We start from the raw sequence: 18,565 nt of genomic DNA, 5'->3' as shown, positions 1-18,565 counted from the left end.
CTACTACCAGGAGCTCAGCTCCCAGTGGGTAAATTGTACGCCATGTCGGACAAGGAGATGCAGGAGTTGTGGGAGTTTATTGACAAGAACCTGAAAAGAGGCTTCATAAGGGAATCAAGGGCGGTGGGAGGCAGTCCGGTGTTCTTTGTGGACAAAAAGGACACTAAACAGCCCAGATTGGTCGTAGAATTCAGGTCCTTGAACCTTGTATCGGAACCCGTGACCTTCCCAATGCCCAGGATTGACGATATTTTAACCCGGGTGAGGAAGGGAAAGATCTTTACCAAGCTGGACCTTCAGGGGGCGTACAATTTGATTAGGATGAGGGAAGTGGATGAACGGAAAACCACCATGTTCACCCCTCTGGGAGCCTTTGAGTACCTCATTATGCCCTTCGGATTACAATCAGACTCTGCCTGTTTTCAATCTATCTTGCACCATGTGTTGGGATCCTTGCTATACAAGAATTGCGTGGCCTTTCTAGATGACGTGTTAATCTATTCGGACAATGAGGAGCAACACGTTTGGGACGTTCGGGAAGTGCTAAAGAGGCTACAGGAACACCAGTTGTGGGTCAAATTGGAGAAGTGCCAATTCCACACACGAGAGGTCGAGTTCCTGGGATACAGGTTGTCGGACAAGGGCCTAGCTATGGACCCAAGCAAGGTGCAGGCGGTGCTGGAATGGAAGGCCCCCAAGACCCGGAAGGACGTGCAGAGGTTCCTGGGGTTTGCGAACTTCTATCGGAAGTTCATCAAGAACTTCGCCCACTTAACCGCACCCATCACCGATTGTCTCAGTAGCAAAAGGAAGTTCGTCTGGACAGAAGAGGCACAGCAATCTTTCGAAAGGCTAAAAAAGGCGTTTGCTTTGGAAGAGCAGCACAAGATCCAGGGGCGCAGCACAAGATCCAGGTGTGCACGGACCATAAGAACCTAGAGTACTGGAGGACTGCACGAGTACTCAACCAACGACAGGTGCGGTGGGCTCAAGAATTCTCCAAGTTTTTCTTCGAGATTCGATACGTGCCGGGAGAGGAAAACGTCAGAGCAGATGCCCTCTCCCGGAAGCCGGAGTATCTGGAAGGAGAAGGACCTCCAGAAGCACGACATGTGATTCCCGAGAACCGATGGGTGGGGGGGAGTGTTAGTTGAGACACGAGAACTAGTAGGACTGACGAGGGACGACGAGTTCGCCCAAACGAAAATCCGGGAACTCAGAGGCACGGGGGGAAACCATGAGGGGTTTGAGGAGAAAGATGGGGTACTATATTACAGGGGAGCACTATATGTACCAGGGGATGATTTGAGGAGAAGCGTACTCAAACAACTCCATGATAACCCGACGGCGGGGCATTTCGGTCAACACAAGACCATGTTGCTGGTCACCAGGCAGTTCTGGTGGCCAAGGGTGAGGGAAGATGTACGGGAGTACGTATGAGGGTGTGACTGCTGCCAGCGAGCAAAGGGGGAGAGGGCGGCGCCCGCGGGACTACTGGAACCTTTACCCACACCGGGAAAACCATGGGAGGTGGTGTCCATAGATTTTATGACAGATTTGCCCAAATCGAGAGGGAAAACAGCTGTCATGGTGGTTGTTGACCTGTTAACAAAAATGTGCCATTTTATCGCTTGCTCGCATGCGGTGACGGCAGAGGAAACTGCCAGGCTGTTTGTGGATCACATCTTCAGACTGCATGGCGCCCCCTTGAGGGTTTTGTCCGACCGAGGGAAGCAATTTACTTCCCGGTTCTGGAGGAAGCTCATGAGCTTGCTGGAAGTCGAGGTGAGCTTCTCGACAGCCAGACAGCCAGAGACCAACGGACAAGCGGAAAGAGCGAACAGTATACTCCAACAATATCTACGCTGCTATGTCAGCGAGAGGCAGAACGACTGGGTGGATAAACTGGGGCTGGCAGAATTTGCGTACAATAACGCGGAACACGTGTCCACGGGGATGAGCCCGTTCATGGCCAATTACGGGTGTCATCCCAGGGCTTTCCCAGGGGGTGGGGAGGAGAGGTGGAGTGTGCCAGCAGCGGAGCAGTTTGTGGAAGAAATGGAAGCCTTACACCAACAACTTAAAATGAACTTGGAAAGGGCCAAGGAAGTGTATAAGAGGCATGCAGACAAGCACCGCAGGGAAGGAGAAACCATACGGGTGGGGGACCGGGTGTGGTTGTCAACCCAGGGGTTACCTTTCAAGGGAGGGTGCAAGAAATTGCTGCCCAGGCGGCTGGGACCTTTCGAGGTAACCCAGCAGGTCAGTCCAGTGGCCTTTCGGCTCAAGTTGCCGACCAGTATGAAACTACACCCGGTGTTCCATAGGTCCCTACTCTCTCTGTACAGGGAGGGGCTGGAATTTCCGGGGCGAGAGAGAGAGGTCCCCACTCACCCACGCATAGAGGAGAGGGAACTCAGCAGTCAAGCCACGGAAATACTTGATTCAAGATTGAGAGGAGGGGTAGTGGAGTATTTGGTAGCTTGGGAGGGGGAACCTGAGTCGGAAAACACGTGGGTTCCAGCGGAGACCATCAGGGATGAGGATCTCAGGGGGGAGGCCAGACACTAGTACAAAAAGGGTTTTAGAACTAATTCAAGAATTTGGTCAAGTTGCAGGATTCAAGTTGAATAAACAAAAAACTAAAGTTTTGGAGAAAAATTTAACAGCTATGGAAAGGGAGAGGTTCCAGAATGAAACAGGGTTGACAGTGGTCAAGAAGGTGAAATACTTGGGGATTAATATGACATCTAAGAATGTGAATTTGTTTAAAGATAATTATGAGAAATGCTGGACAGAAGTTAAAAAGGATCTATAAATATGGTCAAATTTGAAGCTTTCCTTGTTAGGCCGAATTACAGTTATTAAGATGAATGCATTGCCTAGAATGTTATTTTTATTTCAAGCATTGCAAATTCTTGACAAGATGGACTGTTTCAAGAGGTGGCAGAAAGACATTTCGAAATTTGTCTGGCAGGGCAAAAAACCCAGAATAAAGTTTAAAATTTTAACGGATGCAAAGGAAAGAGGGGGATTTGCCCCGCCGGACTTAAAACTGTACTATGAATCAGCAGCTTTTTGCTGGATGAAAGAGTGGCTGCTCCTCGAGAATACAGATACTTTGGACTTGGAAGGTTTTAATAATGTATTTGGATGGCATGCATATCTATGGTATGATAAGGTTAAAGCGCATAAAGCTTTTAAAAATCACATTGTTAGGAAAGCATTATATAATGTCTGGATCAGATACAAAGATTTGTTGAAAAATAAAACCCCAAGGTGGCTATCGCCAATGGAAGCTAAAGCCGTGAAAAAACTTAACATGGAGGCCAAATGGCCAAAATATTGGGAAATTTTGGAACAAGAGGGAGATAAACGGAAATTACAGAGTTATGAGAGATTGAAGTCTAAAGTACGAGACTGGCTCCATTACTATCAAATAATGGAGGTGTATAAACAGGACAGGAAAATTGGCTTCCAGGATGGAGAAATCAAAACTAGAAACAGAACTGTTAGAACCCAATGCTAAGAATCTGTCAAGAATGTATAATTTGTTGCTGAAATGGAATACACAAGATGAAACAGTTAAATCTGCTATGATTAAGTGGGCACAGGACATTGGTCATAACATTAAGTTTGCTGACTGGGAACAGTTGTGGACCACCGGTATTAAATTCACGGCATGTAATGCCTTAAAGGAAAATATTATGAAAATGATCTATAGGTGGTACATGACCCCAGTCAAGCTAGCAAAAATTTACCATTTGCCTGATAATAAGTGTTGGAAATGTAAAGAAACTGAAGGTACTTTTTATCACCTTTGGTGGACGTGCCCGAAGATTAAGGCTTTCTGGGAAATGATATATAATGAAATGAAAAAGGTACTTAAATGTACTTTCCCTAAGAAACCAGAGGCCTTTCTCTTGGGCATTGTCGGCCAATTGGTGCCAAAGAAAGACAGAACTTTTTTTATGTATGCTACAACAGCAGCAAGAATACTCATCGCAAAGTATTGGAAGACACAAGATCTACCCACTCTGGAAGAATGGCAGATGAAGGTGATAGACTACATGGGACTGGCTGAAATGACCGGCAGAATCCGTGACCAGGGGAAAGAGACGGCGGATGAAGACTGGAAGAAATTTAAAATTTATCTTAAGAAACATTGCAAAATTAATGAATGCTAAAATGTTGAGGTTTTAGAAAAAAGGGGATTACAGCTGTAAAAGATTAAGTATAAGAAAAGAATAAGGGAAAATTCGATAAAACCAAGGGGCAGAATTTGCTGAAACAAATTTGGAAATTGGGATGCAGAAAGGGGAGGTATGGGGAAGTCGGTGAAGTAAGGTTTAAGAAAAAAGGACTTGACTTCCGGAGGCGGCGCGAAACGGTAATGGCGGTCCTCTTTGCTCTGTGAAGGGGAGCTCCGCAGAAACGGGTCGTCCGCTACGGCACAGCGGAGACCCATAAAGATAAACCACAGGCAGAGTGAGCCTGTGACCGTGGGACTCGGCGGGCACCAGAAGCGCCCCCCGAAACGAAGAAGGAACCCCGTAAGGGGCTCCGGAACGTGGAAGGGTGGCGCGGTGCTGTGAGTTGATCGCTCTTTCTGCGGAAGTGAAGCCATGCGGCTGCTACCGATGAGCGCTGACCTTTTTTCCTGGAACAATTGATTTAAAACTACAAACCCGTAAGTAAGGGGAAATTAAGAAATCTTGGGACTAAAGAGACTGAATTTGGCTGAAAGCGGGAGATGCAACCAGGAAGTCCGTCTCCCGACCGTGCTTAAAGAACTAAAGTAAAGATTTTGACAAGCTGGAATCGCTTTTTTTAAAAAAGGTTTTAAAAGTGTGGCTTATTGTGCAACAACTGAATTTGCTTTCAAGAGACTTTTAAGAGATTAAGAGACAATTTTGTTTTACTTTTCTTGGTTACCCTTCCTTTTCTTTCTGGATTGTTTAAAAGAAGCCCAATTCACGGGCTGTCAGGCTAAAGGCAAAAAGAACTGTCAAACTGCTGAATCTGGCTAACTGTCGAAAGTGTTACATTGGAGCGTTACAATTTGGATACAAATGGGGAAGTTATTTCTCGCACCTCTTTGAGACTTTGTTTTAACTTTGGGAAGTTCTGCATCGCAAAAGGGAGCTGAAGGATCCTTTCAACGTGTTTTAAACTGCTGGGATTTTAATGGCGGAACAACTCTATTCTTTCCTTTGAGACATTGTTGCACTCCCCCTAGAGGACTGTGGATTTACAATTGTCTGGGATTTGCCTTCTGTTTTGATTTTCTGCTGCCTTGCTGTTTACTCTCTGGAACTGACTTTCCCATGGGACTGCACATAGCTTGACCTTGGCACGTAGACAGGATTGGAATGAGTGGCACGGGGAAAGCAAGATTGGCTAAAACGAAAGCTAAACAATTAGTACAAACAACTCTGACTTCTCAGCCACGCAGATCATCTGTCCCATCTGTTTTAGGGATACAAGAAGGAGAAGCTGAGCAGACATCATTAGAGGATATGGCTACAGGAGGATCTTCTGCACTTTTAGAACAATTTTTGGGACAATTGGAAAGTTTAAATAAAAAGGCAGACGAGCATTCGACAAAAATTGACCAAGCCACAGCCAGCATTAATAAATTGACTGAACAAGTTGCTGAACATACACAAGCAATCGGGAATCTACAGGAAGCAACTCTAGAAAATCGCAAACTGGCTGAGGAAGCTAATCAAAAAGCTGTGGAAGCCAATCAGAAAGTTGAAGCAATACAGGTGGAAGTAAAACCTTTGCACAAACAAATTAACGAACAGCAGGCCTACCTGTCTATGATTGAATTAAGAAATAGGGAAAATAATCTCAGATTGAGAGCCATCCCAGAACTTGAACAAGGGGATTTGATTGGTTATTTGTCATCAGAATTTTCAAAGTTCTGGGCCATTGAAGAAGATAAGGACTTCAAAATCGTAAGTGCTTTTAGACTGGGAAGAGTGGTGAGGAAGGACAGATCCAGAGACTGTTTGATCATTTTGAGATCCAAGCAAGAGAGAGACAAAATATTAGGCCTTCATTTCGAAAAATCACTTGATATTCAAGGCAACAAGGCAGAAATCTACAAAGATATCCCGAAACAACTTTTGGACCTTAGATCTACATACACAGATTTAACAAGATTGTTGAGAAGCAACTCAATTCCCTTTAGGTGGGAATTTCCTCAAGGATTATCCTTTAACTTCAAAGGAAAGAAATTCAAAATTAAATCAGCAGAAGACCAACAAAAATTTCTAGACGACCACGGAGAGGACCTTCAGAAAGGAGCAGTAGGACCTGGGTCTTGGCCACCACCTCCGCCAGTACCAGCACCTGTACCCGCACCCTTGGGACCAGAGGATCAAAAGGAAAAGACACCACCACCAAAGGAATAGCGGATTGATCCAGGATGTCTCTGCAGCTTCTTAGTTGGAATATTAATGGCGGGAATTCCCCGGAAAAAAGGACAAGAATATTTCATATATTGAAGAAAGAACAATTGGACATTATTTGTTTGCAGGAAACCCATGTGACTAGGCTCCACAGAAAAGTGCTAATTAACAAAAGACTAAGCCAAGAATTTATATCATCGGACAGAGTCAAAAAAAGAGGAGTGGTGATTTATGCAAAGGAGAGCCTATCACCAAAGTTTTTATTTAAAGATGAACAAGGAAGAATTTTGGCAATTGAGATTCAGACTCAAGGAGAAAAGTTTTTGATACTAGGAATATATTATGGCAACGGAGAAGTCAGAGTTGCCATGAGTTCCAAGAAAAACGAACATGGAGTCCAGCACACTTCCCTGTGCAGCTCTGCAGCCTGTCCGTGCTGATCCAAAAATCCTTCCTGCCTCTCCCTCTTGCCGGTAGCAGAGATAAACACAGCGGTGAAGCAATTGCAGCTTGTGGTAATAAATCCAAACACACAGGCGTTCCTTATCTTGTTAGCCTTTAATCATGAAGTAAAACAGCTCTTAAATCAACCTGGCGAGAACTGACCCATCTTGCGTCCTCTCTCTGCAAAAACGAAACCAGAATGAAACTCTCGGAGTCAGACCACTCCCAAAGAGTTTCTAACCACGCCTCAGGTAAGAGACGTCACACAGAACTCTTTAACCCTGTGAGTTCTGAAACCAGTAACACCCCCTCTCGTCTCGAATCCTGAGGGAAACTGTGATCCCCTATTTACAGACCTCTTTGAGTTCAACTCACCTCCCATTGCCTTTTGCCTCCCACTGGCATTTATCCCAGGCAATTGTTGAATCCCTTCCACACTCCCAGAATCACACTGTGCGAAACCAACCCACGCACTGGTGACCTGAAATCTCTCCGGTGGAACCCCCTTTGTGGTCCGAGTTGACCGCCGGAGCACAACCTCGGGCGCTCCTCCTGACCCACTGGGGTCAGCAAATGTGTCTCCAGCAAGCTCAGAAGACTCCCCCTCTGACTTGCTGCGTCTTCGGACCTCCTGCACTTGGCTAACAGGAGATGAAGGCTCGCTCTTGGGTTCTCTCTTAACCTGTGGAGAAACCCACCCCTGTGCTTGACCATCATCAGCAACCTGGTCCTCAGCAACAGGCTCCGCCTTTGCCTCTCCTTCCTCCCTTTCTTCCTCCTCAGAATCAGACAAGCATTCTGAGAGAAAATCAGAACCATACCTAGGCTGTGACCAACCACCCTGCTCAAAGAACTCAGCATGCTTGCTGACCAGCAGCTTGGTCTGATCACCCTCTGGGTATGCAAACTTCCACCCATTTGTTGCAGGATCATACCCACAGAAGATCATGTCCTGGTACCTAGGACCACCCTCCTTCCGTTGCGCTGTTGGTATCGGCACTGAAGCCCTCGAACCAAAAGAACGGAAGAAACACACCTGTGGCTTCCTCTTGTGCAACAGAAAAAACGGTGTGTCCCCTACATCATGATTGTAGGACCTGTTAAAAACAAAGCTGGCAAATTTCCAAGCCTCACTCCAAAAGCTCTGAGGCAGCCCAGAGTCACACAGCAAAACCCTGACAACTTCAGCCAGTGCTTCACTCCTGTGCTCTGCCAAGCCTCTCTCTTGAGGAGACTTTGCACCCGTCACCTGGTGACGAATTCCCTTTTCCTTGAAGAACTCCTTCAGAGCAGACCCAGTGAACTGTGACCCACGGTCGCTCCTGAACTCTTGCACCTTGGTGGAAAACCTTAGTTCCACCTCCGCAACCCAATCCTGGATCAGTTGCGCCGCCTCCCTCTGTGACCTGAGAGAAAAACACCATAAATTCTGAGAAAAATCATCTGCCATCGTTAGCAGATACCTGGCCCCACCCAGACTCTCACACTTCATTGGCCCTGTAAGGTCTGTGTGAACCAACTCAAAAGGTTTTGTGGTTACCCTCTTTACTCCGGGAAACCTGCCCCTTTGAACCTTGTTGCATGAATCATGACTGGGAACACTAGCACACTTCGCCTTTGCTTTTCCTGCATTCCCACCACCCTCCAGAGGTGTCTCCAGAACAAAGAGATTGTCCTTGCCCTCCACGTCGACAAGCAGCTTCCCCCCTCTGGAAATAGAACAGGTGTTATTTTCAAAACAAACTTTGTACCCTTCTTTTACAAGAGCTGGTACAGATAACAGACAACAATGCATCCCCGGCACAACGTAGATCTCCAGCTGCGCCTGCAAAAAAGAAACATATACATTTCCAACATTACACACTGATTTTTGTGTTCCATCAGCTAATGTAACAGTCATTCCACTTGAAACAGCCCTGCAATTCCGCAGCTCCCCAGCAGATGGCGTTATCAGGTGATGACTGGCACCCGAATCCAACACCCACTTCACATCTGTGTCCCTGCTGGCATTGTTTTTCAAAGTTGCCATGGCAGCAACAAACGTCCCGCTGCCTCTGTCCTTGGCAGCGTCCGAAACCACAACATCCTGCGTTGCTCCGAAGACTGGACTTATCTCAGAGTTCCCAGACAACTCTGCAGCCGTTATCTCCCTCTGCAGCAGATGGCTGACCTTGACGCATCTAGCAGTGTCCTGTTTCCCAGGCTTCGACTTTCGACGCAAACAACTCTTGGCAGCCTTTGGAAAAAGAGGCTTTTCTGTGCTTTTACAGCTCACCGCCCCCCACTGCTCTCAGGGCTCCCAGGACGCTTTCCTGCACCCCCAGTGGTAGGTAAAGGGCCCCCAGCAGTTTGCCTCTCTCCAAGCTCCTCACGCAGACACGTTGCAGCACCCACGCAGCTTTTAGACCCTGCGAAACTGTCAGCAACAGCAGCAGTAGTAATAGTCTCTTTGCCCCCCTCAGGGGTCCCACAGCCTTTCCCAGCTGTGCACCGGCTTCCACGAAGGTGGTTAGTGCCCTCTGGCCTCCCCTGTTCCGATGCAGCCATCTCCCGGCCCTTGCTTCCGCCCCCAGCGTTGCACACTTCCTGGAGAGCTAGCCAAGCGACCACAGGTTTCCTTGCATCCAGAACTATAGGCCTCAATTCAGCACTCACGTTCTCAGCCAAAAACGCCATCACACGCTCCTCAGCTTCACTTTGGCTTGCAACTGCCTCAGCTGACGTAGACATCGGTGTGACCAATTCCCAGAGATTGGCTCCCACTAGGGACAACTCTGCTAAATAACTCCACTCCAGCCACGTTTGGATTGTTAACTTTCCACATGGTAGCTTAAGCTCAAAGCCATGTTCCTGGGACTGAGCCATCTCCTCCTCCCCCGGGGTAAGCTTACTCACGACAGCATCAGCTTCCTCTGGCAGATCGGCTCTCCTCCCAGCAAGCTCCTTCCAGCTTCAAAGACAGCAAAGCTCCGGCTGGCCCCAGCAACTTTCCTGCTGGCTCCCCCACACATGTGGGACGTTCCTGCAATGCTTCAAAGCTTTGGCAAACTGCCCATAACCTATGGCAACGGAGAAGTCAGAGTTGCCATGAGTTCCAAGAAAAACGAACATGGAGTCCAGCACACTTCCCTGTGCAGCTCTGCAGCCTGTCCGTGCTGATCCAAAAATCCTTCCTGCCTCTCCCTCTTGCCGGTAGCAGAGATAAACACAGCGGTGAAGCAATTGCAGCTTGTGGTAATAAATCCAAACACACAGGCGTTCCTTATCTTGTTAGCCTTTAATCATGAAGTAAAACAGCTCTTAAATCAACCTGGCGAGAACTGACCCATCTTGCGTCCTCTCTCTGCAAAAACGAAACCAGAATGAAACTCTCGGAGTCAGACCACTCCCAAAGAGTTTCTAACCACGCCTCAGGTAAGAGACGTCACACAGAACTCTTTAACCCTGTGAGTTCTGAAACCAGTAACATATATGCACCGAATGAGGGGAAATCAGAATTTTACAAGAAACTGCATGAGACTATGCTGGATTATCTGGACTATAGCAACATCATTATGATGGGAGATATGAATGGGGTGGTCTCTATAAATATGGATAAGTCACAAAATCAAAATTTGACAAAAGACGACAGACTACCTAAAACTTTCTTTGAGCTAACTGACAACATGGACCTGATTGACATCTGGAGGACAAAGAACCCCCTAGGAAAAGAAGGAACATTCTTTTCTGAAGCCCATCTGACATGGACAAGAATCGACCAAATATGGATAACTAGAGGACTGGCACCTATGACTAGAAAAGTGGAAATCTGCCCAAAAACCTGCTCCGACCATAACGCCATGAAAATGGAAATTAGACTAACCCCAATCGGTTCCTTCAGATGGAAAATGAATGACACCTTGTTAAGAGATCAGGAGGTTGTGAAGAAGGCCCAGAAGACATTACAAGACTATTTTGAAATAAATCTGAATACCACAGTGGAAAAAAGAGTAATCTGGGATGCAAGTAAAGCTGTTATGAGAGGGTTTTTGATACAACAGAACACGATAAAGAAAAGACTCTGGAATGAAAAAAAGGACAAGATTTTAGAGAAGATAAGAGATGGTGAGAAAAAATTAAGATCAAAACCCAAATCTCAGGAGATTCTGAGAGAAATCAAATTCCATCAAGCACAATATGCCAAATTGATAAATCAAGAAGTAGAGTGGAAAATTAAATTAATGAAACAAAGATCATTTGAATCAGCAAATAAGTGTGGGAAACTGCTAGCATGGCAGTTGAAAAAGAGACAAAAATTGAACACGGTTACAAACCTAGAGATTGAAGGGAGAAATATTCAGAAACCTGAGGAAATTAGAAAGTGCTTCCAGAGATACTTCAAACAACTTTACACGCAAGGGCCGCAGAAAGAGACTGAGATAGACCAATTTTAAAAAATAAATGGACTACCAAAATTATCCCAGGAAAAGAGAACAGCTCTGAACTATAAAATAACACAACAAGATATTGAAGGTGCCATTCAGAATATGCAACTAGGCAAATCTCCAGGGCCAGATGGACTCACCTCCAAGTATTATAAGACATTGAAAGATCTCTTGATTCAACCACTAATGGAGGTGTGTAATCAGATCATGGAGGGGAAGAAGGCACCGGAATCGTGGGAAGAAGCTTTCATCACATTGATACCTAAATTGGAAACTGAAAAGACTCAACTTAAGAACTACCGTCCCATCTCACTCCTAAATGTGGATTACAAAATTTTTGCAGACATTCTGGCAAGTAGACTTAAAAAAGTGTTAAATGAAGTAATTCATAAAAATCAGGCAGGCTTTCTCCCAGGCAGACATTTGTCTGATAATACTAGAAATATTATTGACATTTTGGAACTTCTGCAAAGTAATATCAATACAAAAGCAGTGTTAATTTTTATTGATGCGGAGAAGGCATTTGACAACATCTCTTGGAAGTTTATGAAGAAAAACCTTGAAGGGATGGGAGTGGGACGGGGGTTTGAAAATGGAATAGAGGCAATTTATTCAGAACAAAAAGCTAAATTGATAGTTAACAATGTGGTGACAGAAGAGTTCAAAATTGAAAAAGGAACACGACAAGGGTGCCCCATATCCCCTTTGTTATTTATCTCAGTCCTGGAGGTGCTTCTGAATATGATTAGGGAGGACCGGTTGGTGCAAGGAATACAGGTCGGAGTGAAACAGTACAAACTTAAAGCTTTTGCAGATGACTTGGTTTTAACATTACAGGAGCCAGAATCTAGTACGAAAAGAGTTTTAGAATTGATTCATGAGTTTGGTCGGGTGGCGGGATTTAAACTGAACAAGCAAAAAACTAAGGTTTTGGAGAAAAATTTGACCGCTTTGGAGTCAGAAAGGTTTCAGAAAGAGACTGAATTAAATGTGGTTAAAAAGGTGAAATACCTAGGGGTTAACTTGACTGCTAAAAACTTGAACTTATTTAAAGATAACTATGAAAAATGTTGGTCAGAAATCAAGAAGGATCTAGAAACTTGGTCAAGATTGAAACTTTCCTTGTTGGGTCGAATTGCAGCTATAAAGATGAATGTATTGCCAAAGATGTTGTTTTTATTTCAAACCCTACAGATTGTGGACAGAGTGGAATGTTTTGGAAAGTGGCAGAGAGATATTTCTAAGTTTGTCTGGCAGGGCAAAAAACCCAGAATAAAATTTAAAATTCTAACTGATGCAAAGGAAAGAGGGGGATTTGCCCTGCCGGACTTAAGGTTATATTACGAAGCTGCAGCTTTCTGCTGGATGAAAGATTGGTTACTCTTAGAAAACACTGATGTCCTAGATCTGGAAGGGTTTAATAATGCTTTTGGTTGGCATGCATATCTGTGGTACGACAAGGTAAAAGTTCATAAAGGGTTTAAAAACCATATTGTCAGGAAAGCAATATTTATTGTCTGGACAAAGTATAAAGACTTATTAGAAAATAAGACCCCAAGGTGGTTATCACCAATTGAGGCTAAGGCCCGGAAAAGACTCAGTATGGAGGCCGGCTGGCCGAAATATTGGGAAATAATAGAAAAAATTGGAGACAATTGGAGGTTGCAGAGCTTGGAGAAATTAAAGAATAAGGTGCGAGATTGGTTACATTACGCTCAAATTAAAGAGGTTTTTAATCTAGACAGAAAGAAAGGATTCCAGGTGGAAAAATCGAAATTAGAAACAGAATTGTTAGAACCAAAGACCAAGGTACTTTCTAGAATGTATAACTTGCTGCTTGAATGGAATACTCAGGATGAGACAGTTAAATCAGCTATGATAAAATGGGCTCAGGACATTGGATATAACATCATGTTTGAGGACTGGGAAAGGTTATGGACCACCGGAATGAAATTCACGGCATGTAATGCCCTGAAGGAAAATATTATGAAAATGATATATAGGTGGTACATGACCCCAGTCAAGCTGGCAAAAATATATCACCTGTCTGATAATAAATGTTGGAAATGTAAGGAGGCTGAAGGGTCATTCTTTCACCTCTGGTGGACTTGTCCAAGAGTGAAGGTCTTCTGGGAAATGATCTACAATGAGTTAAAAAAGGTATTTAAATATACCTTTACTAAGAAACCAGAAGCCGTCCTCTTGGGCATTGTCGGCCAGAAAGTGTTAAAGAAGGACAGAACCTTTTTTATGTATGCGACTACAGCAGCAAGAATACTTATTGCAAAATATTGGAAGACACAAGATTTGCCCACACTGGAAGAGTGGCAGACGCAATTGATGGATTACATGGAACTGGCTGAAATGACTGGCAGAATCCGAGATTTGGGAGAAGAAACAACGGAAGAGGATTGGAAAAAGTTCAAGGACTATTTACAAAAACAGTATAAATTGTATGAATGCTAAGAAACTGCAGGATTTAGAAAAATATGGTTCCAGTAACTTGATTGTGAGATATTGAAAATTAAGTGAGATGCAAGAAAGAATTGAAACTTAAAGTAATATTATGTTTATTTTAAGTTATAAGTAATTGACAAAATTTGCTTTAAGCTTAGAAAGATAACATTTGAGAAGTACAAAATAAGAAATCAAAGATGGTAACAATTTGCTGATACTTTTATTATAGAGAATGCAGAGTAAGGGAGATGTGAGGAAGTCCAGTTAGTTATATAAAAGAGGTTATGAATAGTTGTGTTTTTTCTTTTTTCTTTACTTTTCTTTTTCTATATTGTTTGTGGGTGTAATTGTATCTGTTTTCTTTTTTGGTTTGTTATTTTTTGGGGGAAGGGAATTTGTGTGTTTATTGTGTGCTTTTTATTTTATGTTTGAAAATTGAATAAAATATTTATTAAAAGAAAAAAGGACTCGAAATTATACATGTTTCTTTATGTGTTTGTTTGTTTCTATTGTGTAATGTTTGTGTTTATAAAAATTGTGAAAAACCAATAAAAAATTTATTAAAAAAAAAAGAGGATCTCAGGGGGGAGTTTCACAGCAGGTTCCCAAGGAAGCCCAAACCGGTAGCGAGGTTCTGGGAGGAGCAATTTGGCACTACAGATGAGGAAGAAGAGTTTGTGGGGTTTCCGGCGTCCGACGAGGAGGAAGGAGAGGAATCTGAGGGTGAGGAATCGGACTGGGAGGGTGATCCGGTACAAAGAGATAGCAGCAGGTGGAGAGCTATGTTTGAATCTTCAGAGGATGGGGGTAGCTCCTTCAGGGGATTTCCCGCATCGCCGTCAGAGGGAAGGGAGGAATTTAGGCCAAAGGAAAGGGATGGAGGTGAGGGGGGTTCTGGGGGGAGGTGGATGTCAGGGAACTGCCATCGGAGCCAAGAGTGGAGGTAAGGCTCCCCGACCATGCAGGAGAAGGGACCAGCAGAGGGAGAGAGAACACTCCCTTTGGGGAAGGTTTTCAGCTTGACACCGGGGAGGAAGGGGACCAGGGAAGGACTTCGGAGAGAGGGCTCCAAGACTCTTCCACAGAGACCAGCGGGGAGAGTCCAGGACCTCAGCTGGCTACGCCTACTCTGCGCAGAAAACTTCCGCGCAGGGAGGCTAGGCGGAGACTGGGCGTCAAGGAATTTTTATGTTGGAAGAAATTCAGGAAACGCCCACTGACGGATTCTGCCAGCGACTGACACAGCCACGGAGGAAGGGCTGTCCAGCCAGGGAAAGGTTTAGCCAGGCAACGTTGCCTAGAACTTCAGCATCCTCTACGCACGAGCAACCCCAATTCCCATTACAATATCAATCTGTACTTACCCCTCTTTGTACATTCCTTTTCGTACCAGTCTGGTAAGGGCAGTCCGAAACCATGCCTGGGTAAACTCCGCGTTGCTTTTCCCAACCTTTAACCTGTCTATGATTAATGTCTTATATGCAATAATTAATGTCTTATATACAACCCTTGCTTTGTACTTATGTTAACCAATCAGCAACAAGCACACACGTGGCAAACGCTGTATAATATCCAATAAAAGGGAGTCTCCGAGGCTTGCTCGAGAGACGCCTCCCGTATGACACCTACCTACTCGTCTGTCGTTCATTTCAACCCAACAGGGTGTCATGACCTTCTAGATCTAAAATATCCCAATTTTTTAATAAATACCAATCTTTCAACCAGAGAAGACATGAGGCTTCGTAATATAGCTTCAATTGCGGTAACCCGTAGCCACCTCTTTCTACAGTATCTATTAATATCTTGTGCTTTACTCTTGGTCTTTTACCCTTCCACAAAAATTTAGAAATTTCTTTTTGCCACTTGTTGATACTGCTGGTCTTTCCTGTAATTGGAATCGTTTGAAATAGAAAGAGTAGCTTCGGTAAAACTATCATTTTAATTACCGAAATGCGGCCCAGGAATGATAAATTTAACCTTGTCCATGTCTCCAACTGTCTTTTGATATCTTTCCACCAATGGGTATAATTATCTTCATATAAGTTAATATTCTTTGGTGTTATCCATAATCCTAAATACTTGATTTTGGGGTAGATTTTAATGTGTATTATTTGTTCTAATTCTGCTTTTTCATCTGGCGACATATTTTTAACTAATAGTTTTGTCTTGTTTAAATTCATTTTGAACCCCACAACTTTACCGTAGCCATATATTATTTACAAAGCCTTTCTTAAACTCTGTTTTGGTTGCTCCGTAGATATAATTAAATCGTCAGCAAATGTCCTCATTTTGTTACTTCTATTTCCCAGCATAATCCCTTTTATTTCTTTTTCTTCCCTAATTTGTTTACATAAAACTTCCAATGTTAATATGAACATTAAGGGGGATAGTGGGCGACCTTGTCTGACCCCTTTACTGATTTCACACTCCTGTGATAAATTTCCATTGATTATGATTTTAGCTTTTTGTTTTGATTATATTGCTTCAATCCCTTTTATATACTGTATACCAAAATCCATATGGTGTAATAGACCTTTCATAAATTTCCAGGATACCCTGTCGAAAGCTTTTTCTGCATCTATAGCCATTAAGACTGCCTTCTTTTCTATTCTTAAGTCTAATTACGCTAATAAGTTTATAATGTTTCTAGTGTTGCTATAAATGTGCCTCCCGGGCAAAAAGCCAGCTTGGTCATTGTGTATCATCATCTGGAAGCCTTTTTTTTGATCTTTCGGCTAAAATATTTGCATATAATTTATAATCGTTCTTTAGAAGTGCGATAGGCCTATAGTTGTTAATAAGTAGATTTTCCGTTCCCTGTTTTGGAATTAATGCAATAAGGCTCTCTTTCCAAGAATCCGGCATGGTTCCGTCTTTTAAGATGTTGTTCATGATACTTCTTAATGGGTCAGTCCTCCATTTTTTTATAATATATTGCCGGTAGGCCGTCTGGCCCTGGTGGCTTTCCTATCTTTGCTTCCTTAATTGCTCTTTGAATTTCGTACGATGTAATAGGGGCATTCAACAGTTCTTTTTGTTCTTTAGTAAGTTTCGGAAGACAGTTCTGTTCTAAATGTTTTTTAACTTCTTCTGTTGTTTCATTTCCTTCCTTATAGATTTCTCTAAAGAATGCGAGAAATCGTTTCTCTATTTCTTTAGGGTTGTTTATTATTTTGCCTTTGCACTTAACTCTATTTATAAGCCTTTCTGCCTCTCTCTTCTTTAATTGCCATGCTAATAACCAGGCTCAGGTTCTGTTTCAGGCTGTGTCTCTGTTTCTGGCTCCGGCGCTGTATCAAACACTGTTGCAGACTCAGGCTGTGGCACTATGGCTGTAGCTGTGGCTCTGGTTCTGTTTCAGGCTCCGGCACTGTTTCAAGCCCTGTATCTGCCTCTGCCTCTGTTTCAGGCTCTGGCACTCTATCAAGCACTGTTTCTGGCTCTGGCTCTCTTTCAGGCTCTGGTTCTGAATTAGGGTTTTGTTCTGGCTCTGGCTGTGTCTCTGCTTCAGGCTCCTATGCTGTATCAAGCACTGTATCAGGCTCTGCCTCTCCCTCTGCCCCTGGCTACGTTTAAGCGTCAGGCTCAGTTTCAGACAGTGTCTCTGTTTCAGGATCCAGCACTCTATCAAGCACTATTTCAGACTCAGGCTGTGGATCTCGGCTGTGGCTCTAGGCTCCGTCTGTGGCTCTGTCTGTGGCTCTGGCTCTCTTTCAGGGTCTGGTTCTGAATGAAGATCTGGTTCTGACTCTGATTCAGGGTCTCATGATGGCTCTTCCTCTGCCTCTGAGCCAGCCATGTTTCAGGGTCTGGCTTTCTTTCAGGCTCTGGTTCTGAATTAGGGTTTTGTTCTGGCTCTGGCTGTGCCTCTGGCTCTGGCTCTGACTCCAGCTCCAGCTCTGGCACTGTATCAAGTACTGTTGCAGACTCAGGCTGTGGCTCTAGGCTGTGGCTGCAGCTATGTTTTGCGCTCCGACCCTGTATCAAGCCCTATTTCTGGCTCTGGCTCTGGCTTTCATTCAGCTCTGGCTCTGGCTCTGGCTCTGATTCATGGTCTCACTCTGACTCTGATTCAGGGTCTCATGATGGCTCTTCCTCTGCCTCTGACCCAGCTATGTTTCAGGGTCTGGCTCTCTTTCAGGCTCTGGTTCTGAATTAGGGTTTTGTTCTGGCTCTGGCTCTGGCTGTGTCTCTGGCTCCAGCTCCAGCTCGAGCTCCGGCACTGTATCAAGTACTGTTGCAGACTCAGGCTGTGGCTCTAGGCTGTGGCTGTGGCTGTTGCTCTGGTTTGGGCTGTGGCTCTTTTTCAGGCTCTGGTTCTGAATGAGGGCTTGGTTATGGCACTGATTCAGGGTCTCGCTCTGTCTCTGCCTGTGTCTCTGTTGCACCTCAAACGGTGGTTTGTTGTTGTTGTTGTTGTTGTTGTTGTTGTTTTCTTTCTGGGGTGGGACAAATGTTTAGTTGGGGCGGGATTATTTTAAGTTTAGCATAATTGTTTCTTGCTTTGTTTTTCTTTTACTATTTTTTTAGGTTATTGTATAGTTTGTATTTTGCTTTTTAAGTGGAAAGGGTCAGGGCTGCCTGGGAGGGGGCCTCAGCCAACAGAATGGCTGGGGCAAGTTCCCTACGGGGGGGGGGTATTGGAACACCCAATCTCTGTTATCGCGGGTGGGAGGAGCAGTTGCGCTAAGACCAGACCACGTCTTCACCGAAGATCTGGTTCTGACTTTGATTCTGATTCTCTGATTCTGGCTCTCTATCAAGGGCTGTTTCAGACTTAGGCTGTGGCTGTGGCTCTGGCTCTGTTTCCATTCTTACAAT

This window comes from Podarcis bocagei (assembly GCF_964188305.1).
Source record: "Podarcis bocagei genome assembly, chromosome: W".
In the NCBI taxonomy this organism is placed as follows: Eukaryota; Metazoa; Chordata; class Lepidosauria; order Squamata; family Lacertidae; genus Podarcis; species Podarcis bocagei.
The sequence above is the reverse complement of the archived record's forward strand: the minus strand, read 5'-3'. Positions refer to the sequence as shown.